We start from the raw sequence: 25,725 nt of genomic DNA on the forward strand, positions 1-25,725 counted from the left end.
ATCTGCCCTCACCTGGCTGGATCTGGAATTGCAATTGATCTGTCTCCTACATTTTAACCAACCTCTTGTTTCTGTGTCCTCTAACAGTGATCTCCATGTAAATCTGAGGCTCTTTAATGCTCTAATGTACTGTAATTTGAGCTGAAGGACGTCTTGAGAAACAGCTGATCTTCATGAGGAGAAACATTTTTCTTTCACACTGAGGATTGCCATCATTTCACCACATGTCTTCAGTTAAACACGTGTCTTTATGAGCACAGCTCTGCATGTTCACTCTCAAATGGCCGGCTCATTGATGTAGCCCACGTTTATTATGTGGATGTGCTTATCTAGCAAAACATCTAGTGCAGGTTAGTTAATATCTTTGTACAGGTCTGAGATCTTTTTACAGAAAACTGGCAGAATTGTTAAAAGTTGAGACCTTATTACTGTATCTCTGTTTGAACTCCTCAGCACATGCATTTAACCCATCTGTGGTAGTGAACACACACTCACACAGAGAGGGTAAAGGGCCTTGCTCAAGGGCCCAACAGTGGCAGCGTGCCGAGCCCGGGAATCGAACCCACAACCCTGTTATCGATATCCCGGTGCTCTAACCACTGAGCCACCACTGCCCCAAAGGTGGTTGGTGTGGCGCAACAGATAACACCACTGCCTGCCAGTGAGCTACCACACCATGTGGGAGACTAGGGTTCGATTCCTGGTCTAGGTGACTATGCTGCGCTACACCAATAAGAGTCATTGGGCAAGACTCCCAACACTACGTTGGTCCTCCTCTGTAATATGATTAACCTTGTAAGTCGCTCTGGTTAAGAGCATCAGCTAAATGCCGTAAATTTAAATATAAACAAAGGCTTCTTTAAATGTTGCCACTGAAGAAACACAATTGTAAGAGACATACAAACTATTTTAAGGTTCTTCACACTCACCAGCCTTTTGTAAAAATGGTTCTTCCATGGCATTGCTCAAACAACCCTTTGTAGCACCTTTATTTTAGCATCTTTGGTCTTGAGGGGGTCTAAACTGTTGTTCAGTTGGATTCTTCAGCTGCTACTACGTCTTGCTGAATGCACTGTAATGTTTGTGGAGGCATTCCTGACTGTGACATGGTGGCAAGACAGAAACAAATCCATTCACAGTTGGATCCAATGCTGATGAGATAACCGTGACTGGCAGTGATGTTTGGATAGCCTGCAGCATCAGCAAGCTCGGTACGTGCCATGAAAACACACCCCATCTCCCCACAACCACTAGTCTGCAGTGTTGACACACAGCATAACAGAGGTACCAGGTGTAGGTTTTATCTATATTTTATCCTGTGTTATTTATTTAACGCTATGTTGACGTTCATCCGCCAGAGTGAAACAGCAGGGGGTTCATTGGACCAGGCAGTGTTTCTACAGTGCACTCTTGTTGTTTGCAGACAGCAGCAGAACTCCTAAGCTTGTCATCTGCCAAGCCCCATTTTTATCAAGGTGGGACGGGTTCTAAATATTTCCATGCTTCTTTTGGTGGTGCTTGTAACTGCTGAACTGCATCATGTCCAAATGTTTGTAGACATCTGCTCATCGAAATGTTCCTTCTGAAATTAAGGCCTTGGCTCTTCTTGGGAGACTTTATAGTGGATGTTTAATATTACATCCGATCAAAAATCTGTATACAAGCCCGGAGTACACAATCGGACCCACCAATCTGGAGTTTGAACTGTGTAGACAGCTCGGAAACTGTAGGACGGCTAATGCGACAAAAAAACAGCTGGAAAAATAAGAAAAAGGACGCTGCCACGACAGATCTGACCATTCGAGGCATGGACTGCACAAGACCTCTTAAGGCATTCTATGGTATCTGGCACCAAGACGTTAGCAGCAAGTCCTGTAAGTTGTGAGGTTGGACATCCATAGAGCGTATCAATGAACCTTAGGTGCCCAGGACCCTGTTGCTGGTTCACCAGTTGTCCGTTCTGACCCAGTCGTCCAGCCATCACAGTTCGGCTCTTGTCAAAGTGGCTCAGATTCTTATGCTTGCCCATTTGTCCTGCCTGTAACACATCACCTTCAAGAAGTGACTGTTCACTTGCTATCTAAAATATACACCCATTGACAGATGAGGCCACTGTAGATAAAGATTATCAATTCACCTGATCAGTGTATAGACAGTGGTTGGTGTGGCGCAACAGATAACCCCACTACCTGCCACACCATGAGCTACCACACCATGTGGGAGACTGGGGTTCGATTCCCGGTCTGGGTGACTGTGCTGTGCTACACCAATAAGAGTCCTTGGGCAAGACTCCTAACACTGCATTGGTCCACCTCTGTAATATGAGTAACCTTGTAAGTCGCTCTAGATAAGAGCCTCTGCTAAATGCCATAAATGTAAATGCAAGAACAAAAAAGTACCTTGTGAATATTGCGTTAATTCTATAATCTAAAAGCTTACTTAAATCTTTTTTCTTAGTCTTGTTGCCACATTAGATGTGTAATTGCAGAGTTGTGGAATGGGCTCATATAGATTATAATCAGGGAGCAAATGGACTACTAAAGCTGTCCTGAATGACCTGTAAGCAAATAGTGAGCAGCACCAAGAAGGCAGTGAAACACATTATTCTTTACGGTTGATACTGAAGTGGATCTAAAAGCAGATGCTGGCATAATTGCACTTGAGGGCAAAGCAGTTACTTATTATTATTTGAGTAATTTGTCTTCAGAGTGTTTACAGCAGCAGTGGGGAATTCTGGTCCCAGAAGGCCGGATTCCTATGCAGTTTTGTGCTTTTCCTGCTGAAGCACATTTAACTTACCAGCTAATTGCCAGGTTTAGTCAGCAGGGAAATCAGCAAACAGTGCTGGACTCCAGCCCTCAGTACCTTTTTGTTCGATAGAGTGCACAATTCTTCAGCATCTCTTCAATCAGCAACAAGAAAAAAGAACAAAGCTTATATGTATCACTGATGTCTGACTGGTTCCATTAAAAAATATATATTTTTGTAAAAGCGCTGAAAAGTCTGTGTGATGATCATTTACTACTGATAAAGAACCTGTACATTGACTTCCTTAAACATTTAAAGCATTCACCACCCACACATCTCTATTTAAAAAACAAAAACAAATCTTTGTAGAACCAAAAAATGGTTCTTCTCTGGAATTGCTGAAAGAACCATTCATAGCATCTATATTTTTAAGAGTGTATGCCCAAAACTAGATGTGTTAAAAACAACAGACCATGTGTAATTCCTAACACGGCCATATATCTACAGTAGTTCAGCGCATTTCAGGTTACTTACAGTAAAGTACTTATACTGTTTAGCATTACATACAATGTTTTTATTACAATGTTATACAAAATGCATTATAAAAAATGGATAACATAAAAAATGTGAGTTTAAATGGCCATTGTTTTAAATACATGGGAAGCAGTGTAAGCTACCACACAGTTAACTTATTAATCCCCTGACTCCTGATGTAGACGATCAGCCGAGACATTTTTGTGTCTAAAGTTTGCTTCCTTATTAGCTGTTGCTACAATGCTAACAATGCTAATAAACACTAGAAGCCAATAGTTACCCAAATTCTTTCTGTAAAGATGTGCACTCAAATCAAGACTTTCACTGTGGTCAAGCAGATGGCATGACGTGGTTTAGGACACAGAATGACGTACTGTGAACTATAAGTGTGAACAAACTTCACTGTGCAGTGTAAACTCATAGCTACAGGGACATTTTGTTCATTCTTATAGTTCTCGGTCATACTCCTCCATAGACCACACTAACATGTCTGCATGACCTGCATGGCCTGATTCCTAGTGTTTATTAGCATTGTTAGCTTCGTAGCAGCAGTCACCTGTAAAACTCTATATAACATTAGAATAAACCCAAATAAACATAAAGTCAGTGGTCAGTGAGAGTGTCTACCTGTAAAACTCTATATTCTCACTATTCTCACTCACTATTTATTTTTTGCTTTATTATTCTGTATTTAGTCTAATGTAAGTTTTCTGTACCTTACTTGCCAATACCCATAGACAAGCAATGTTCCTTATCTTAATGAAATGCTGAATTTTGGGAATTCTATTTGCTATAATGTTTCTGTTGGTCGGTTAAAATGCATTGTGTCTAATTGTGATGCTACACTTCGCATTGAGCTTGTCCACCCCCAATCTTCACCCAGCTGCTGTTTGTTCTCCTTTCTGTACTTCCAAATCCTCCCTGCTTGACATATGGACCTGCCTCTGATGCAGTTTATGACAGTAGTTACAGTAAAAACTGCAGCTCATTTGGCTATGGCACGTAGTTGACAGAGTTGGAGTTGGTGAAAACTCAAAACAGCATTACTTGGTTAAAACCAAGTTTGGGGGGAAATACTTGGGCACTCAAACTGTTGGGATATTATTTAATCATTCTGGGGGGTTCCAGGGGGGTTACATGATGGTATATTAGCATGGCAGTCTTTACTATTGAGGTATTTAGCTATTATTTTTAAAGTGGCATTCAGATTCAGAGGGCCGGCTCTGTCCTGGGGTGCTTCTTAGACCCAGTGCAGGTGGTGGGAGACAGGAGGATGACAACCAAGCTGGCATCCATGCTGGAGAACAGCTCCCAACCCATGCATGAGACTCTGGCAGCACTGGGCAGCTCCTTTAGCGACAGGCTGCTTCACCCCAAGTGTGTGAAGGAGCGGTATCGCAGGTCCTTCCTTCCTGCTGCCGTCAGACTGCACAACCAACACTGCTCCCAGCGGACCACATACGCACACACTTAACTACACACACATGTTCATGTTCAGGGAATACTATGTGCAATATCCCACCCCCCATGTGCAATTAAGAGTCTTTTGCTGTAAATAATACTGTTTATTGCTTTTTTAATTCTTATTTATATTGTATATATAGTGTAAATTATTTATCTACATTTTTGCAACTGAGTGTCCTGCTATCCCTTTCTGCTGTCACACTGTGAATTTCCCCACTGCGGGACTAATAAAGGACTATCTTATCCTATCTTATCTTATCTTATTAGACTAAAATGCCAGTGACAAAATTATGCCTTTAGCGAATAACATTTAACAGCATGAGCATATATCAGAGTGTATGATGTTATTAACATGTTGAACACTATAGGTATTTTAGTATTATGATCACCTTATTGTCTTGTGTTTAGTAATGTCTAAGCTTAAAGGTATCTTTGAACTATTAGTCTATTCTAACTAGCTAAGGTTTTCTTGGCTAAATAGCAAAGCACTTTGTAAGTGCCATAAATGTAAATGTAGTATTTAGAACATTTATTCAGTAACTAATAATGGTTTAATAACATTCAATTTACAGAAATTTTCATTAAAGTTTCTGCAGAGAAACACCAGTAATTTACAGATTGTTCCCGAATCATTACGATCTAAGACCAGGTTCTGCAGAGAAACATCATTTTACAACTTTGTCCTAAATCATTACCATCAACCACTTTCAAAAAACTAACATTAAAAGGTGTGTAGAAAAAAAATCTTACTTGACAGATTTCTTCTAAATTATTACTGCCAACACTAAAGGTTCTGCAGAGAAATACTGTTATTTTACAGATTTTCCTGAATTATTATGACCAAACACCCTAAATGAAGTGACAACACTAAAAGTTCTGCAACAAAATTAACTACCTGCCAAACACTGACACTGACTAAATCTGTGGTAGCACAAGGGTGAAGACTAGCACACAGCAGGCACAGAAAAATGGTAACATAATTATGTATATGTAAAACATAATTGTTTTACAGTGCATTACAAATTGTTCAGAAACTTACATCAAACATTTAGCAACTACTATAAAATATTCAGTATCTACTAGAAAGTATTACGTAAGTATGGAATTGTTTAGTGACTACAATGAATTATCAAGAAACTCCTATAAATTAAGTAACTACTATAAATTGTTAAATATTTTCTGTTTTTAAGTAACTACTATAAGTTATACATTATAAAGCTATATGTTATTCATTATAACAACTACAAACTTCAGTGGCTACTATAAAATATTTAGTCATTATGGCAAGTTCTTTAGTTACTTCTGTAAAGTATTCTGTAAGTATGTTTAATAACGTAACTACTATAAATTATATTTAATAACCACAATAACTTATTCAATTACTGCTATAAATAATTCAATAATTCAACTGCTATAGATTATTGAGTAACTACTACAAACTGTTCAATGACTACTTTAAGATACCCAGTACCAACTATAAGTTATGTACTAATTTCTATTTCTACTCTATTAATTAATAACTATGTTAAATTAGTAACTAGCACAATTATTAGTGAGTACTATGATTAGACTGTTAAATAGCTACTATGAATTATTCTGTTACTGATATACGTTATTCAGTATCTACTATCACATACTCGAAAACTCAATTACTGCTAATTTCTATTATAAGATTTTATTGTATGACATTCAGGACCTAATCTTAGTTATTCAGTAACTGCCTTGAAACCTTATATATATAGGTCTAAGGAAACATGATATGTAATTCATTTATATCGCTTGAAAGTAGGGATTTGATACATAGGCCTTTAGGGGGTACAATTAGGTGCTGCCATTCCTAGAGTCCTTGACAGTGGGTATGATTTGGAAATGACTGGTGAGACAATTGGGACAACATGCACCATATATATATATATATATATATATATATATATATATATATATATATATATATAAAGATAAAAAAAAAACGTAAAAATAAACCCTAAAAATTACGGTTAATATACAGACAAATCAAACATATAAAGACAATCAAACATTAAATATTGGATAAAAGAGAGGTAAAGCTTGTTCTGAAAAGTGTTTCAGTGAATAAAGGTGTTCAAGTCATCTTAGACGTATAAGACACTGTATAGTGTCTGCCAGGCCTCACAGACAAAGGGCGTCCAACTGTAGCACAAAGCTCACAAGGATAAGTACTACAACTGTCACCAGTGATAATCAGTATGGGGAGCGATTCCGGTGTAGATGCTGTATTTTGCAAAGACCAAAAATGCCACTACCATCAAGTAAGGACGCTTCCATCTGCAGCCAGATGGGTTTTCTATATTTGTGAACATCAGTGTTCACCACTGGGGGGAAGCAAAGACCACACTTTTTGCCAAGCTCTTATGAAACAGGTTATTATGTGTTCCTGTCTAGTCCTCCCTGCCTTGCGTGTCCTATTTGCCAAGCTGAGCTATGTGATCAAAAAGCTCCAAGTAAACAAGCTGTCTGATTGTATGCGAACCAATGGGTCACATTTTGTAAGGCTGTGATTTATTTCTTATTAGAGTTGAAATAAGGGGCAGCTGTGATCAAAGTGTTCCATCGTTAATGTGAAGTCAGCATGATGCATTATTCATTTTGGGGGGTGGGGGTGGGGGGATGGCGTCGGCATGGAACAGGTGACCCAGGTGACCCAGGTATGGAGGTTTGAGCTGGTTTTGAGTAATCTTTTCAGTTATGTAAATAAAAGTTGGCTAGGTGCCCAATATATTGGCTCCTAGTTGGTACATAATTATGTTACATAATGTGTTTTTTTTCTTCTTTTTCACAGCTAGAGAGCTGCTGCTAATGGGCGGGTTCAACCTTACTGTGCAAGATGCAGCATCCCCCCCCCCAGTGCAATCCCCATTTAATTGGCTTGCTGTGGATTTTCATCATCAATCCATTAATTCATTCATCCATCCATCTATCTATCTTCATATCTGATTCTTCCTGGCCAGGGTCAGGGTGGGTCCAGAGCCTACCATTACAGTCATTGGACAGGCAGAAATACCCCCTCGACCGGGTGCTAATACATCACAGGGTACCATACACTCCCATTCCCTCACACACTCATTTTAGGGGCAGTTTTGCTTGGTTTTCTGTTTTAACCCTGTTTATGTGTGATTTTTAAAAATTGAGATTGTCGATAACAATTACAGTTACAGACTCGGCCCACCAGGCCTCTCTGCTGCAAGGCCGGCGCTGCGAGTGCGACGCTAACAGCCACTCCATTATCTCTGTGATTGCAAATATGTGGCACCACAATCCGTACAGGCCATACGTCTTTTGCGAGAGCGCATGTGAACCGCCGATAGATTGAAAGAGGATAGATTGGCCATCGCCTGGCAGTACATCACTGTTAGCGCACGGATATGACACACGTAGAGCCCTGCCCCGAGAGCACGAACCAGAGACGAGCTCTCTGAGTGCCTTCGACAGTTCACTTGCCAAAGTAAAGGTACTTCATTTTGTTGACACGAGCTTGTTGCGATTTCGGCTCCGACGCCATTCGGGAAGCTAGGCGGGGTAATGAATGCAAACTCATGGCTCCTGGCGAGATAGGCCTGGCTCTTTCAGAGAGCTATTACCATGCTAATCACAAACACACTTTTTTCTCTGGAGGGAAGGGGGAAAAAAATTACTCTCATGGAAAGACAACTTTGCATTGCATTAAGAAATTACTCGTGCATTTTATATTGGGCCGTCAAAACCCAGCCACTAGAGGGCAATGCGGCCCCATGCAGCGCTCAGGCTGATGCAAGATATATAGCTGCCAAAAATACTGATGCATAATCTGTGGTCATTTGTGGTAGGGGATGCATCTCTCGCAGTGCCAGGCATATTGCAATCATTATGAGATTTTAAATCAGCCCAGCAACTTGTGGCAGTCCTTGCAGGGCTCTGGTGTATGTGTATGAGTGTGGGTATCTGTTGGTAAATGAACTACAGCAAGGCTTGAGAAGCAGGTGAAGAAATAAATAAGCAAAAGTCACTTAAACACTCTTTCTACCCATAGATTAGACGTCCCCCGTCTGCGTGTGCTGGAGTTGTAAACTAGCGCTCGGGAAAAAATTGCATCCTGGAGGAAGGCGAGGAACAATGTGCTCCATTGTGATAAGTCAAAAGGGAGTTTGTGTACAAGGGCGTGATTTGCACTACAAAGACATGTCTTTTTTTCTGACCTAATATTTATAGAAGGCATATAAGGGGCTGATACTTTGTAGTGCGGAGCGCTTACATTTAGCGCTTTCTTTTTCTCCGGATAGCTCTATTCGTGGTGACATGCCTGTCCAAGCAGTAATACCTGCATTTTACCAAAGGCATAAAACATTAGTTTAAATGACTTTACTGACTCCTCTTTTCCTACTCTGGAACATAGTTCTGCACTGTGACTATTAGAAATTGCCCATCTGTTTGCCACTATTACAGCAAGGCCTTCAGTGTCAAAACCCAGTGGCCTTTGGTGAAAAACACAGCCCTAAATAACGCTAATTACAAATTAGCTAGCTCCATCATAAAGAATTCTAGTAGAGCCTAGCTTTTGCTGGTAGCTGGTTTCAGATGGTCTATGTTGGTCTTTGATGGTGAAAGAGGTTAAAATGTTGGTCATCCAGGGGAAAACAAACAAGATGACTAGTCAAACACTGTGATTGATAAGTTACTAGCTCCTTACCACCACAAAATATGTTTCCTTTTGTCAGCATGACCAATCTGACCAAGCTAGTTTGGTCAAGATGGTCATTCTGGTTGACCAGCGTGGTCATACTGGTCATGGTGGTCGACCAGTGTAGTTATGCTGGTCAACCAGCTTGGTCGTGCTGGTCATTCTTGTCATGCTGATCGACCAGATTGGTAACGCTGGTCATGCTGGTTGTCTAGCTTGGTCAGGTTGGTCATGCTTGTAGACCAGCTAAATATGCTGGTCTAGACCTAAGCTGGCCAAATAGCTTAGCCAGCTTGACCTGCTTGAGCTGGCCAGGCTGGATTCTTCAGTAGGGTAGTCCCACTGTTAACCAAAATGTGATTGGTTGATTTCACTGACACTTTTTAATTATGTTGGTGCCTAATCTGCGCTCATAAGGCCTTCTGTCCAGCTCCTGAAGTCCTAACAAATAGGCAAGCATGCTTGGCTGAATCTAGCTGATATCACCAAGGGGAAAAAACCCTGGAAAAAAATCTCTGGAATTGGTTGCAATTGGTTTTTAACTCATATGTTTCCAAACATATCTAAACAAAATGAAATAAGAATAGTAATACACCACCAAGCTTGATGATTTTATTACCCTTCAGCAGAATCCTTAAAGAGGAAGTTTGTAGGACATTCTGTATCTTCTTTATACTGATCATGTCATCTGATGCAGCACAAACTCAGCTTTTTATGGAATAAAAATGACTGAAGATGAATATTGGAATGCATAACCTAACAACTAACCAATATATAACTTAAATATATATATATATATATATATATATATATATATATATATATATATATATATAGAATATATAACAATATATAAAAGTCACTTTAAGTGTCTATCTACTGTATATCTATCTATATCTACTGGTATGTGAGCATTGCCTCCAGCACTGTCCAGTAGGAATTGTAGTCCATACTCTTACTGTTGATATGTGTTGATATCTGGCAGTACAGAAACACATCACACTCCTGACATTTCCCAACTGTCTCCAGTCTCCTCAAACGACTCTCGAAAAGCATGTAGTTTGCAGTTTTTAGCCCCATCCAGAAATCCTGTTTTTTTGAAAGTCAGATGTTTAGAAGGCTTTCAAGAGATGCAGTATGTCCACAGCTGTGTTTTGAAACACTGCGAAAGAGTCTCTAAAAGTACCTGGTTTTATCTGCTGGATACCATATTTAATCTTCTGATTGGCTGTCAAGCAACAAAATAATAATAGTAATAATAATAATAATAATAATAATAACAATACATGTGCAGAAAATAATACCTGGAGGGTATACTACATGATCTATTGTGATGGGCAGAATGTGTAGTGTAAATCAGAACTAGATTTGAATACATGAATATAATCGGAAAACTCTTCTCCAGTTTAAGGTGGGGTTGGAAGTTTTTCAGTATCTTAAAGTAGCTCTGAATCAGGAGAGAGAAGCTGGTCAATATTAGTTAGTAGGATAACAGTCTGCTCACTACTGGACAAACTCAAGTCTAGCAAACTGAAAGCCCACTTATAAATACATTTAGACTGGAATGACCTGAGCGACTGGTGAGTAATGATCAAGCGACTGCTTTTGAAAGAACAGAAAGCTGAATTAAAAGTCTTTTCATGTGATTTTGGATCTGTAGCCACTCGCTAAGCTAGTCTTTGCTTATCTAGCTCCACCAAGAATCAGTCAGCCCAGTGCAGCTGCTGCTAACTGCTGAGCTACTGGCACATATTGACAAATAAGACAGATTAGCTTAAATATTGCATTTTCTTACCTTTTTACCGCCCAAGACCTGTGGATTATTGTTTGCCAGGTTGGTGTTTTAATCATTAGGATTTAAATTCTTAATAAACAGTATAAATGCTACTTCCGTGTTGCTCTGTTCTGTAATTCTGTACAGATTCTGTACAGATTTCGCTCATTCATTCAACTCGGAATTGTAGTTAAAAAGGACACTTTTAACGCTCTAAAAAATCAGGCTCTAGCTCTTAATGACAGTTTATGGGGCGGGTCGGGTCAGACTCGGACAGAATACCCACAGGTTTGGGTAAGGTTGGGCTGGAGTTTTTGGGCCCCATCTAAGCTCTAAGCTCTTCAGTCCATCTCCTGAAGTCTACACCAATGGGAGAGCTTGCTTGGCTATTTTTACCTAGATACCACAGAGGAAAAAAAACACTTTTTTAACAAGTTTGTGTCCATAAGAGTGTTACTACAATGCAACAAGCAATTTTCAACTGAATCTTAGAGGCCTAGATGGCTACAAAGTTACTCAAGTTTAAGTGTTGTGAAAAACAAATCCACTGTGCAAGCGTGGCATGATCCTTAAAGGGTTAAATAAAAATGAACCAAAAATATAATGTATTTTTTAGTACTCAGAAATCCTCATGCTTCCTCTGAAGGCCTAAAAGGGCCTACGGCTGGAATGTCTCGCCTGGCTACTGTTCTCTTTAAGCCCCTGAGCCTCTTTGTGTGAATTGGCTTACTCTACAAGCCATCCTCTTCATAATCATGCATATTAGATTCTCACGCTGAATCCAGCCAGGTAGACGGAGGCCAGAAACCAAGACATGCAATATGTGGCCTAAACATCACAGCATTGCCTGCAAACAGCAGAGCAAGCCATGCTTAATAATGTTTCATTTTGGAGGTCTACTGAAATGCAATCAAGTGAAAATGTCAAGACAGGTTCACTGCGAGTTTGTGATTTGGAAGGATAGGAGTATGTAGCATGAAAATGACTGTCCGCATTCTTTTTCCTTTTCCTCCCCTCTTTCTCCACAGGCGGAGAGGACATTCAGAACCCAGGCTCATTTGTTGAAGCAGCAGCTGCTTGAAGTACTACAAAATGCAAGCCATCGGACTATCACAGAACAGAGGAACGCTCTGCATATAATGTTCAGCAATCGAGAGTCGCCAAGCTAATGAGTTTGCACTTCTATCTCCTCCAATTTGTTCTCTCCTTTGTGCCGAGGCCTTTGAGGGCTCCTCTGTGCCAAAGCATTGTAATGGCATTTGCATTGTCGGCTTCGCGAATCTGTCCCCTTTCTTCCACATGAACTCGGGGAATCCAGCTGCGAGAGAGAGAAGGGAAAAAAAAGGAAAGTCACACAGGGAAGACAATGAGGCGTAAGAAACTTTGAGTGAATTATGGATATTGCCGCAGCGCACACAAAAAAATGACGATGACAAAGAAATACCATTTACAGAATCCCGTCCTAAAATGTTCCAATGGGATGTAATTAGGAAATGGCAACAGTAGCGCAGAGTTACAATTCACGAGTAATTGTCTGCGAAGCATTCAGGGAGAAAAAATGGCATAGTTTTTCCTCTTCTCCGCTGCTGGTCTCTGTCTCTGGCTCTGTGGACCACTCTATTTCAGTAATGAACGTCTGTATCTGCGCATGCCCTCTTTCCATGATAATTAGACTGCTATTTGCACACAATGGGGTTGAAGATGCCAGCGTGGTTTCAAACACCATTGTGTAATCCTCGGGTTAGGAGACGTTCGGTGGGAATGAAAGGGAAATGGCTTTAAAACAGCCTTTAGGAATCGTTTGGTGGAAATATGGCAAGGCCTACAACATAGAGTGGCATGGGCAGAAATACAGAAATATGGGCACCCATGATCTAAATATCTGTTGTTATGAAGAGTTAAATGAGAAGACAATTCCCAAAAGACATAATGTTAAAGAAAACTAAAAATGTATATTAAAAAGGGGCCTAAAGTAAAAGTTTGGGTACTCAGCATGGCATCAGTACAGTACAACAGCCTTCAGCAAATATCTCTGCTTGCTTGTAGCTTTTGTAGCAGCTAAGAGGCTTTCAATTCTTGTTTGGGGGGTTTCCACCTACTTTTCCTGCAAAAATCTTCATGTTCTGTGAGATTCCTGAGCTGTTTTGCTGCACTGCCCTTTTGAGGTCTATTGCAAATTTTGGATAATGTTTTGAAGTGTTTAGGATCATTATCCTGCTGTTGAAACTGTCCTTTTTGTACAGATGATGTGATGCTTACCTCCAGAAATTCATCATGTTTAATGCAACCCATTCCTCCCTCCACCAGTGAAATGTTCCCAGTGCTACTGGCTGTAACACAAGCCCAAAGCAAGCATGACAAAGTAACCCATCGCCATGCTAAGCTAGCTATCTATCCAGCTCTCTGTGTGTTTGGTACGTAAATCCGTTCAGCCAGTTATGCAAGCATTATGCATGTATGTGTGTGTGTGTGTGTGTGTGTGTGTGTGTGTATATGTGTATTTCCTTGATGCCCATTTAACAGGAAAGTGGATAAAGGCCCGGCCTTCTTTATGGTAACATCATATTTTCTAGTTTGTCATGGACACCAGTGGCGGTATTGAATTAAGAGCTGAAGCATGACTGGAAAGATTTGAGATGAGAAGTGAGATTTGATCACTTCTTTAAAAGGTCTAGAACATGCTAAAGTTTAGAACATTGTGAAACAGCTGCCGACATTAGAAGACTAGGGTTTGCGCTGGGATGGTTGGTGGGTGTGCTCCGGTCTTAAGGGTTGGAAGTAATCATGTAGAAATGATTCATTTGGTTTAGGAACTCTGGAGGACACACCCTCAGTTTGTTTTAAATAAATGTTTATTTAATTCATTGATTTTCAACACATTTACCTACTGTATATATCTGCCTGTTCGTCCTACATCAGCCTATTAAGCCCCGCCCACTCAAATTGAAGTCATACGACGCTCTTGAGCACAATACAGGGAATCCAGCCAGTGCAGGGCTAATTTGCCTATATCAGTCTTAAAGGAAGGTGAGAATATGGTCATATCTGATGACTGACCTCTGCTGTTCAGTGTCTGAAGAGAAGCACCTAAAAGCAGCGAATACCCAACAACAGGAGCTTCATATTGATCTCTTTGTTTTTACTTGTGGATCTTTTGCCCCCCACTGCGAGTGTGTATGCGTGTGCATGTGTGTGTGTGTGTGCCCGCACATTTGTGTGTGTATAAGAGAAAGTGAGTGAGAGAGTGAGCCAAAATGGACATGACTGTGTGTTCTGTCCCTGCATTAGAGGTTGTCTCTGCGTCTGTATGTGTTTATCTCCTTCCATCTCTGTCCATTAGTGGAAAAAGGAGAGTAGAAGGGCGCGAGTGAGCCAGAGTGACTGTGCATGTGTCTGTGTATGTGTGTGAGTGTGTGTGTGCTTGTGTGTTTTGGAGAAATGCAGAAAATGTCCAGACTGTGGAGGAAAATCAGAAGAAACAAGGCCTAACTTACAGGGCCATTAAAATGATACTGAAAGTGCGAAGTTTCTATGAAACTACGAAAAGTATGACTCTGCCATGAAGGTCATATTTGTGTGGCTGCGCAGTAGAAAAGAGCACCACCATCAGATGAAAACAAGGTCCTACTGGATAGGACATGGCCGGACAATGTCTAAAACAAACCAGGGTGCATTTGTGCACCTGTGTATGTTTACATGCACTGTATGAATAATGAATCCTCTGGAGCCAGGGAGTGTGATGGCATCCCTCCCTTTAAAATGTGGGAGAAGTATTTTTATAAGTGTGTGGTTGATTTCAGACGCTGCCTTGGCCTTAATAAAAGCCAGAACGAGCTTTAGACAAGCAGGCACAGCTCCGGCCCAAAGGCGAAGAAGCAGCTGACTGCACTGTGCTCTGAGCTACGTTCTGGTTTTAAAGCCCAGCCTTGTCCATTCCTATCTATTCAGCCATTAATGCCTCAGTAAAGACCACGGGGAAATGGAGTAAACTCTCTCAGCTACGCTGCTGCACTGAACCTTCCTTTGTCCTTTTGATCCCACTATCTGCCAGTTCCCCCCGAGGCCTCTGTGTAACCCCAGCACACACACACACACATACATACACACACAAACACTCGCCATGGAGAGCACAGTCAAGTGTGGTGTCCCACAGGCAAATCCTCCTAATAGAAATTAGTCTGTTGGGTTTTCCACTATTTTGTTCCATATATTACTGCCACTTGTAGGGTTTCTGAGCCGATTACTGTGCTCCCAGCCACCAGCGCACCGCTCTTTGGTTTGCCCTGCCCACACTGTGCCCAGATCACACCGCTAGTGTCTTGATAAACAGCTTTCTGTAAACCATGGTGTCATGTTTCTGTAGGGGTATAAAGTCTTTGACCACGCAATGACTTGATTCAATTCTGAATCTCATGAGATCTCAGATTTCACCATGATTTGATTCAATTATTTCTTTAGCAAATGATTCAGTGCATCATGAATATCAAATTGAATCATAATTTGATTCAGTTTGATTGACTGTTATTTGTTAAGGAACGATGTTGTGCATAACAAAAAAGTTCACCATGATTAGATTCAATCTGATTCAATTATGATTCTTCAGAAAAGGATTCAGTGCATCACAAGATCTCACATTCCCTCATGCTGTGATTCAGATCCATTCACTGTTATTCTTTAAAATGTTTGATTTGATTCAGTTCGATTTCATTAGGATTTTAGCAATTTAGTTAATCAGTAGATCATAAATTTCAGCATGATTTGTTTCAATCCGATTCAATTATGAATCTTGATCAAACTATTCAGTGCATCATGAAAGCTCACATTTTACCATAATTTGGTTTAATTTGATTTATTATCATTTTTTAAGAGAAAATTTGTGCACCATGCATTGCAAATTATTCAGTGTGTCATTAAAATGTAACATTTCTCCATGATTTGATTCAACTTCAGTTCAATTAAATTTGTTTTAGGTATGCATTTAATGCATTTTAATGACTTTCAATCTGATTAATTTATGATTCTTTTGCAAAAATTCAGTACATATGTTTTACTTGAGATCTTACAAGATTTAACAACTTGATTCAATTATTATTCTATTGAAGTATAATATTCAGTTCGTTGTCAAAAAGAAATACATGGTTTGATTCAGTTAGATGGAAAGAAAATGATTCAGTGCATCTCAAAATTCCTCCATGATTTGATTGAATTCCGTTTATGGTTTTAGGAAACAATTCAATGCTAAATGATTTGATTCAGTTTAATTAAAGTAATGTTCTTAAGCTAATTATTCACTGAACAGATGATTTTTCAATACAGCGATTCATTTTTCCACCTCTAATTTGGAACATATTCTGACTCTTCATCTTTATTATAGAACCAAAAAGAGATGAAAGAAATAATACAACCTGCAATACTGGTGACTCACACACACACACACACACACACACACACACACACACACACACACACATGCGATGACCACGTTTAATGCAAATGCAATCAAGGCTCAAGGTTATTGTACTTATTAAATATATCAAGTTAACAGCTGATGTCATTGATCAAAAAGCCAATTCCAAGCTCTATTATTCTGTTAGAGGCGAGGAATGATTAGGAAATGACTTTGTGAGGCGTGTCTGCCTGGTAAACATATCTGAGGTCCATTGAGGTTCTGGGAGGGTGTTATCATGACTCTGTCCCACAATTTGCAAGGATTGTTTTAAAAGCAGGTGATGGTGGCGGGCGACCTTGTCTCAGACTGGGCTTGAAAGGCGACGGGGAACGTGGCAAAGAGCCATTAGCGGCATCGGGGCTTTGATTATACCTGAGCATGCTGAGCACTCCTCAATGCCTCGCTCCTCACTTTTAAAGAGCTATTTATCCCTATCAATACCTGCTGCTCTCTGATCAAGTCCAGATGCAGGCCGGCCCTAATGGCCCTCTGGATACTTCCTGTGCCACTTAATCACCCCAACTCCACCCCATTACAGAGATGCAATTTCAAGCCCTTATCTTCATCAATAATATTGGGGTGGAGAGTTCTCTGTACTCATCCTTCCAGATCTGTTCCCTGTGGGGCCAGTGTCCTCTAGTCTAGACTTTAACCCATTTTTATTAACCCAAATGGTTAATTATATAATTATATCTTTAAAACAAATAATCTTTAAAACAACACATTTATAGGATAAGACTTTTTTTAACCCTTTACATAACCAGGACTGTTCTGTTATACACTCTTGTAACTATATAAACTATATAACTATATAATGATAGCTTCATATCTTACTTTTCAAAACCGACCATTGAGTGCACAGTTCAAACAGTCCATTTAAGAAAACTAAATTGCAAAAAGGTCCCATTTTGTTTTTACTGTTCTGTTGTAAATCTTTAGTGAAAGATTTAATGCATCATGATTGATTCAGTTTCATTCATTATTAATCTTTAAGTAACAGTGTAGTGCATCATGAGATCTCAAATTCCACCATAATTCAATTCAGTCAAATTCAAACAATTCAGTTTCATCATATATCTGAGATTTGAACTAGGATGTAATTAATTGTGATGAAATTGGGATTCTTTAGCAAACAATTCAATGCACCATAAGTTCACATTTATATCCAGTCTAGAGCAGTTTAGCCCAGCACATTCATTTACATATATCAATCTTAAAGACACTGTAATTATGACAGTTTTTGATCCATAAAATGTATATTTTACTAACTTTTAATAACTTTAATGTGTGTAATCAAAACAGCCCACTGACTCATTTAATTTGTGATGTCACAGAAACCAATATATTAACCTAATATCTAATTTGTCCTATTGCTGTTTAGCCCCACCCATCTGTGGTGAAATTCAGTACTGATTCAGACTATATATATATATATATATCATTCTTAAAGAAACAGTAACTAAAATGGCCTGTTTTGAGGAGGGGAAAGGTCATGTACAAAAAAATTCTGACTGTTTTTGGTACATGAAGCCACATAGATGTCAAAAGTGGATCCCAGGGAATAACAGTGAAATTCCAGAATCCATTGTTTTCAGTGAAGATAATGCATTTTTGAATGGTCTACTTTTGAATAATGTTTGAATAAACACAGCATAAATCACTTCCCAGACATTCTAATCCCAAATTGGTAGCAAAACAATCCCTTATAATTGCCCTACAGTGAGTCTTGCTTTTTGGAGGTCTTCAATATGAAATCAATAAATGCATCTGTGTTATGAATGTGCTCTGCTGCTGGATAGACACAGAATGCAGCTTGAGCTTGTCCAAATCAATTTACAACAATCTTGGCGCTCATGATTGTTCCCGAGGGAAATCGCAGTGGGGTGGCGGGGGGTCACAGGATGATTGATCTGCCAAACACAGCTCTCTCTCGCTCTCTCCTCCATAAGAACAGACTGGATAGATTCATCTAGCACGGCAATCGCGCTCTTGTGCTTTCTGTCTTATCTCCTCTGATGTCTTCATGCACTATGGAGGCCCAAGAACTCCTCTGCCAAGTTTTTTTTCCCCTTTTCTCTCCGTTTCAGGGGATCTTTGGCTGCTGCTTCTGCTCTGTTGGAATCAAACCGGAGGTTTTACACTCCGGGCCGGCGGCATGCTCGGTTCTCCTCCTCCATAAGAATGCCAGCTCAGCTTTGGGATTTGGCACCTAGGCCACCTATGGCCAGGGGGCTCTCCGGTGTGTTGTCCAAGACCCCGAGTCATACACAGAGGGGATGGAGCTGGAGGATGGACAGCTTGTTTGTCGAAACAGTTGCTTCGGGCACTGTGTGTCACAGAGTGATAGCTCCAGATGATGACGTGAGGATCCTTCGAAGAGAGTCATGTTTTGGAGCCCCGGTTAGTTGGAGCGCTAGCAGTTGTTGTGACATTTCGGTTTGAGTGATGGTGATTGAAGGGTGATGGAGCAAACTTTCTGAAAGGGTAATGCTAAAGCTAGAGATTGAGATATTCTTATGGCCTAGTCTAGGGTCAGGCTGGAACATAGGGTCACTTGTCGTTTTCCCAGACATGTCCTCTTTTTTTGGGATGTGAAAAATGTGTCCAGACAGGATTGCTAAATTGTGTAAACGCCTGGGAATTCGCATTGATTTTATGTAAGCACTTGTTCCTTTAAATGTGCCTGTTTTAGTCCTGCCTTCTCACTGCCACTATAGGTCTACTTGTACCAGAGTTTACACTTTTTATTTAACAACAAATTAACAACAATAATAAAGAATATTAGAAATAAAAGAATCCAAAAGACACCTTCCCACAAAGATTCATGAGTTTGTAGAAGTAAAACAAAGCAACAAGCTTAACATAGCTAAAGTGTGGAGTGTCGGGTAGGTCTGAATAGGATGTTCTTCCAGGTGGTCAAAAAGAAAGATCCCTAAATGTCTTTCTTTTGGTCACATTTTCTTAGGCTCCCTTATAGTAAACAGTGTTAGGGGTTGTTACAATGTAAGTGCTAAATTCAGATGACAATGTTTATTAGCCCATTTCCTTCAGTGCAAACTAATTAGCATTTTGGATAAACAATTCATCTCAAAGACCTGCGTTTGATTTGAAATCCCAGGAAGCACTGTGTCAAACATTCAAAGTTGTTGCATGATACTGAAATGAAGTGTTGTATTAAACATCCAGCCAGATGTGGAAGAAAAAAGTAGGATGGAAATGTGATAAAACACAGCTTAAAGGCCGCTAATCATGCAGATCTTTCTGGGCATGGTCCTACCAATCTAATGAACATGATTGACATTCCTGTAAAACTCCCTGTCTGAGATCTGTAAGAGTGCCATTTACACAAGACGTACCTACAATTAGCACCTCAAACTTTTTCTCTGGGTTATGTGAGTAGATACAACCAAAGAAGCTCTTCTAGAGGCCTTAACACCAGATTAACCACCACATTATTAGAAAGTGACAATGGGATCAAACAATCATGTTCTGATTTACAGTGAGTGGGACCAATTCTCAGAATTGAAGCTACATGGTGATCGAATCCAACATACTGACCTCACTAATGCTCTTGTCACTGAGTGCAATCAAATCCTCACAGCAGTGAGGATTTAAAATCTAGTAAAAAGTCATTTCTGGACAGTAGAGACTCCAACGACTTTTTTAATAACCTTGAAAATGAGTGTCTAGGTAGCTAGCTAAGATTGGTTTAACTTAAGCAATTATGTGCTATTCATTATTATTATTTATCCTTCAGAGGGGCAGCAGAGCTAAAGTGGGCAAATTGGCTTTTGTTTGGGCAACCTTAGCCTTGGCCTTGTGAATGTCCATGGTTTTGACTTTTACGGATAGTCGCAGTTCCCCACTGTTATTTATTCATCAATTTTAGATGTTGTATTTTCCTAGATGTGGGTTTGCATTGCAGGGGATTTTTCCTCTTTGGTTTTTCAGTGCATAAGTCATTTGAGTCGACATTGGGCTGTACACTATGCTGGACGCCTCTGGACTCCCAGAGTGCATTTGGGCTGGAGCTGAGCGGAACCTTTCTGAGTGGGCACAGATGGCTTTTCCATCAGCGTGATGAGGTTCATCTGGGGTCTTGCATCTCACTCCCGGCTTTATTTACATCTGTCCGTGCCCTGCTGGCCCTGTGGACGATGGAGAAAGGGCTCACGCCGGCTCACAAGGGCTATAAAAAGAACATAGGCAGCACACTGGTCAGGAGAAGTTTGGCACAGAGAATTTTATAGTCTGCTTTTATTACGCTTAGCAAATATCTTCCAATTAGCTTAATTTAACACGGGCAATAAGCTGATAAAATAGCGTTTCCTTATGTAGTGGGCTGAGTTTGCCAGATGCGTCATACCTTTAAGGTAATCGTAATGGTCTGGTGAGAGCACACAAGTGATACTCTACCATCTTACAGTAATCACGCTATGATTAAGGGGCTGGTGCTAGAGCAATGCTGAGAGAATTTGGCTCTTGATTCAAGGACGTGGGATTGATCCCAGCTGGTGCCTACAGCTACATCAGCTGAATGACAAAATATGATTCTTATGAGCACTCACCTCTGATCAGTCATGGTGTCTTCACAGACGTTTTATTGGCTAACTCATATTACATTGGATTCTATCTCTGTGGCTGAGCATCACACATGGACATTGGAGGGACTGCTGGTGCTTGAGCACCTGCCTTTTTGCTCTCAGTGTCCATAGCACACATTTTCTTTTTTTGATGGATTTCCATTGGATTTCCATTTTTTCCATTTTTAACCTAGGAATTAATTGACAGTGACAATATATTACCAAAAACTGGTGTCAATTAATTCATCAATAATCTGCCCTTTTTCTTTGATCATGTATAGATATACACTGAACAGCCATTAAAGTCATACTACTACAGTTAAAGTGAAAACCACTGATTATCTTCATCTACAGTGGCAACAGTTCTTGAAGGTGAAGATGATGTTAAACACAAGTAAAACGGGCTAGCATAGGAATCTGAGCCACTTTGACAAGAGTTAACTAAATTAGAGCATTTACAAAACATCAGGCAGGTCTGGTGGTGTTTTTCTGGTATGCAGTGGTCAGTGCCTACCAAAAGTGGTCCAAAGAAGAACAACCAGTGAGCTGGCAAAAGGGCCATGGGCACCCATGGCTCATTGATGTAATCCATGGAGGCCCCACCTCACAACTTGCAGGACTTGCGACTAATGTCTTCATGACAGATACCACAGGACACATTCAGAGGTCTTATGGAATCCATGCCTTGAATGCTCAGGTCTGTGGCAGCACAAAGAGGACCTACTCCATATTAAGCAGATGAAGCTAGCGTTATGGCCGATCAGTGTATGGTGTACCGGTGATTCCCATTAGAGGCATGCCCAGCTCAACTACATTATTGTTATGTAGGCCCGACCAAAACTGTTTGGCAGATACATTTAAAAGTTTGTTTTATAGCAACAAGATTATCTTACTTGTTTCTACAGTCACTACCACGGCCAAAATGAGGATAAGGTTATGATAATGTGTTTCTTTCCTTACCTGCCAGTCCTGTTTACTGTGCAGAATGCTGTAGTTCTGTCCTCCAGACTAAAGTTTTTAATAAGAAAGGCTAGACTCAGACACATCCAGAGATTCTTAACTTGCATTTGCACTCAGATACTTGAGAATCGGGATTCAACTCAGACTTTCTCTTTGACACTCAAGGCTTGACATGGACTTATATATCTCATTAATTATCTTATTATTATATACCTCCAGAAGAGAGACAAGACAACCATATAGTAATATATATTTGTGACGTTTTGTGACACAGATGGATATTGGCTTCTGCCTTTAACCCATCCTTGCAGTGAACAAACACATACACACCAGTGAAACACGCTTGCCAAGCCAAGGTATCGAAGCCACAACCCTGTCATCAAGAGCTCGGAGCACTAACTGCCGAGCCACTACTGCCCCTCATGCAAATTGTCCTATGACTCACACCCAGGGACTCGACTTGGGCTCGCACCCAGGGACTCTACTTGGACTCGACACAGGGACTAGACTTGGGCTCTCACCCAGGGACTCGACTTGGGCTCTCACCCAGGGACTCGACTTGGGCTCGGACACAGGGACTCGACTTGGACTCGCACACAGAGACTCGACTTGGGCTCTCACTCAGGGACTCGACTTGGGCTCGGACACAGGGACTCTACTTGGACTCGACACAGGGACTAGACTTGGGCTCTCACCCAGGGACTCGACTTGGGCTCGCACCCAGGGACTCTACTTGGACTCGACATAGGAACTAGACTTGGGCTCTCACCCAGGGACTCGACTTGGGCTCTCACCCAGGGACTCAACTTGGGCTCGGACACAGGGACTCGACTTGGACTCGCACACAGAGACTCGACTTGGGCTCTCACCCAGGGACTCGACTTGGGCTCGGACACAGGGACTCAACTTGAACTCGCACACAGGGACTCGACTTGGGCTCGCACTCAGGGACTCGACTTAGGCTTTCACCCAGGGACTTGATTTGAACTCGCACCCAGAGACTCAACTTGGGCTCTCACCCAGAGACATGACTTAGGCTTACACCCAAGGACTTGACTTGGACTCACACCCAGGGACTCTATTTGGACTTGCACTCAGGGACTCGACTTGGACTCGCACCCAGAGACTCGACTTGGACTTGAACACAGGGACTAGACTTGGGCTCTCACCCAGGGACTCGACTTAAGCTTTCACCCAGGGACTTGATTTGGACTTGCACCCAGAGACTCAACTTGGGCTCACACCCAGAGACATGACTTAGGCTTACACCCAGGGACTCTGTTTGGACTTGCACCCAGAGACCTGACTTTGACTTGCACCCAGGGACTCGACTTGGACTCGCACACAGATATCCAAGACACAAAAAAACGGCGTCCCCTCCTACCAACTCACCTATCATGTACAGCTACATTTACATTTACATTCAGAGCATTTTGCTGACAACAATAGCTCAGTGATCCTGACTGATGCTGTGTTTTGCTCACTAGTACACTGCAGCAGAAACGTGTGCTTTGGTTTCTGACTCACGCTTACTTCAACTACTAGCTATGTTAGTCTTCTACAACACAGACATGAGAAAGGGAGCAGTGTGTGTGTGTTAATACCAGGCTCAGGCACATTTTGCACAGCCATCAGTTTTTATAGTTCATTCCTAACCTTATATGCACCTGTCTTGTTCAGATATGGGCACCACTGCTGGAGAGAAAAGGCTCTGAAAAAATATGTAGATTCTTATTTTCCTTGAATAGTCGCACCTGGCAGAACAGTTGGGTCTCAGTTTAAGATCAAAGACATTTTCATAGCCTTTTCTTACTCATCCTTTGTGTTTTAGTCCTCTTTTAAAGTCTTTTCCAAGGTTGCCAATTATATTATACTTACACAGAGGTCTGGTATCTCTTCATTCAGCTGCATTAACATGGTGAGCACAGTGATGAGCTGTAGCACTTAGTTTAGGAGTTTGTCCTGTATGAGGAATGTATTTGCAAGCTTTCAGAGGAGCAAGTTCAGGACACACAACAGTGGAATTACTGAACTGAAGTTTATATGTTTAAAGAGATTATAGAGATACAGTGCTGTGCAAACATTGAAGGCACCTATTAAAAATTATAGTGAAAAGCTCCTCATCTGGGCACTAAGTGTTTATTTCCTCAGTAAAACACTAATATTACAATAAACACTAATAACATTCCTACAGAAAGTCATGGTTTTACATCACTGTGTTCATTAAGACATCTCCAAAGCTCTCCTCATGGAGTCTAGTATTAATTATAGTGATCATCCAACACCTGGTTTAGTAAATCAGTGCTTAATGATGGTAAAACAGGTGAGCTGCTGCTGCTGGTAATGGAATTGAACACATCCATGCTGTGCTGGCTGCCCGGGGTGCGTCCAGGAGAAACCTGGAACCAAGCTTTGTTCTTCCGACTAGCTCACAAGATCTCAACTACTTTCTTCAGAATTATAAATTCTTATTCTTGTTTTTACTGTAGTTATGTTAACCTGCATCAATCCTAATGGGATCTGGAGTTTCGACAGTAAAACCTCTCTTATTGCTGAGAGAAATGCTTTTAAATAATGTGCTCAGGTGCCTAAAACAGTGCTTCTCAACCCTGGTCCTGGAGGTGCCCTGCCCTGCACATTTTAGTGATACTGCTTGAACACACAGTGTTAGTTTAAAAGATTTTTTCAACCCAAAAAATCTGGAAAATCTGCAGATGTTGCATCAATGTCTGAATGACGTCAGTGGAGTTACTGTTCATCTGATACATGAGATCTTTCACTTCTGAGCTTGCCAGTTTCCTGGAGATGGTTCAGGCACTACTAGGCCTAATCCTAGAAAAGCTTAACTCAGGTTAAGCCTAGAACCAGGGGTTAACGTTCTCTTGTAGATCATACTGATGCTCAGTATATGTTTATCAGCATGTAGACCTGCTTGAATGGTCCGTTTCTGATCACAGAGCTGCTCTTGTTTTTGGAAGGTAGGCCCACTCTTAACCTAGCAGTGATACTGACAAGTGTAAAAACCCCAGCAACACCACTCACGCTATTATTGAAACTATCATGTCAGTGTCACTGCTGTCCTGAGAACAACCATCACCTCCAAAATATCTGTGGTCAACAACAGCAGATCCACTACACTACACCTTCGGTATAAAGTGAAGCTGTTTTGTTGGATGGAAGAACAAATGAGGATGTTTCTAATAAAGTGGCCAGGGAGTGAATGTACAAGTTGAATGTTTCAAATAAAGTGGTCAGTGGGTTGAAATACTAAGTAGGGGTTTCTAATAAAGTGGCCAGTAAGTGGAACTGCAAGGTGGAGGTTTCTAATAAAGTGGGCAGTGAGTTAAAATACAATGTAGGGGTTTCTTATAAAGTGGCCAGTGAGCAAAAGCACAAGGTGGATATTTCCAATAAAGTGGCCTGTAAATGGAGGCACAAGGTAGGGGGTTATAATAAAGTGGCCAATAAGTGAAATGACCAGGTACGGGTTTCTAATAAAGTGAGTTGAAATACAAGGAAG

Source organism: Salminus brasiliensis, chromosome 2 (genome assembly GCF_030463535.1).
Source record: "Salminus brasiliensis chromosome 2, fSalBra1.hap2, whole genome shotgun sequence".
In the NCBI taxonomy this organism is placed as follows: Eukaryota; Metazoa; Chordata; class Actinopteri; order Characiformes; family Bryconidae; genus Salminus; species Salminus brasiliensis.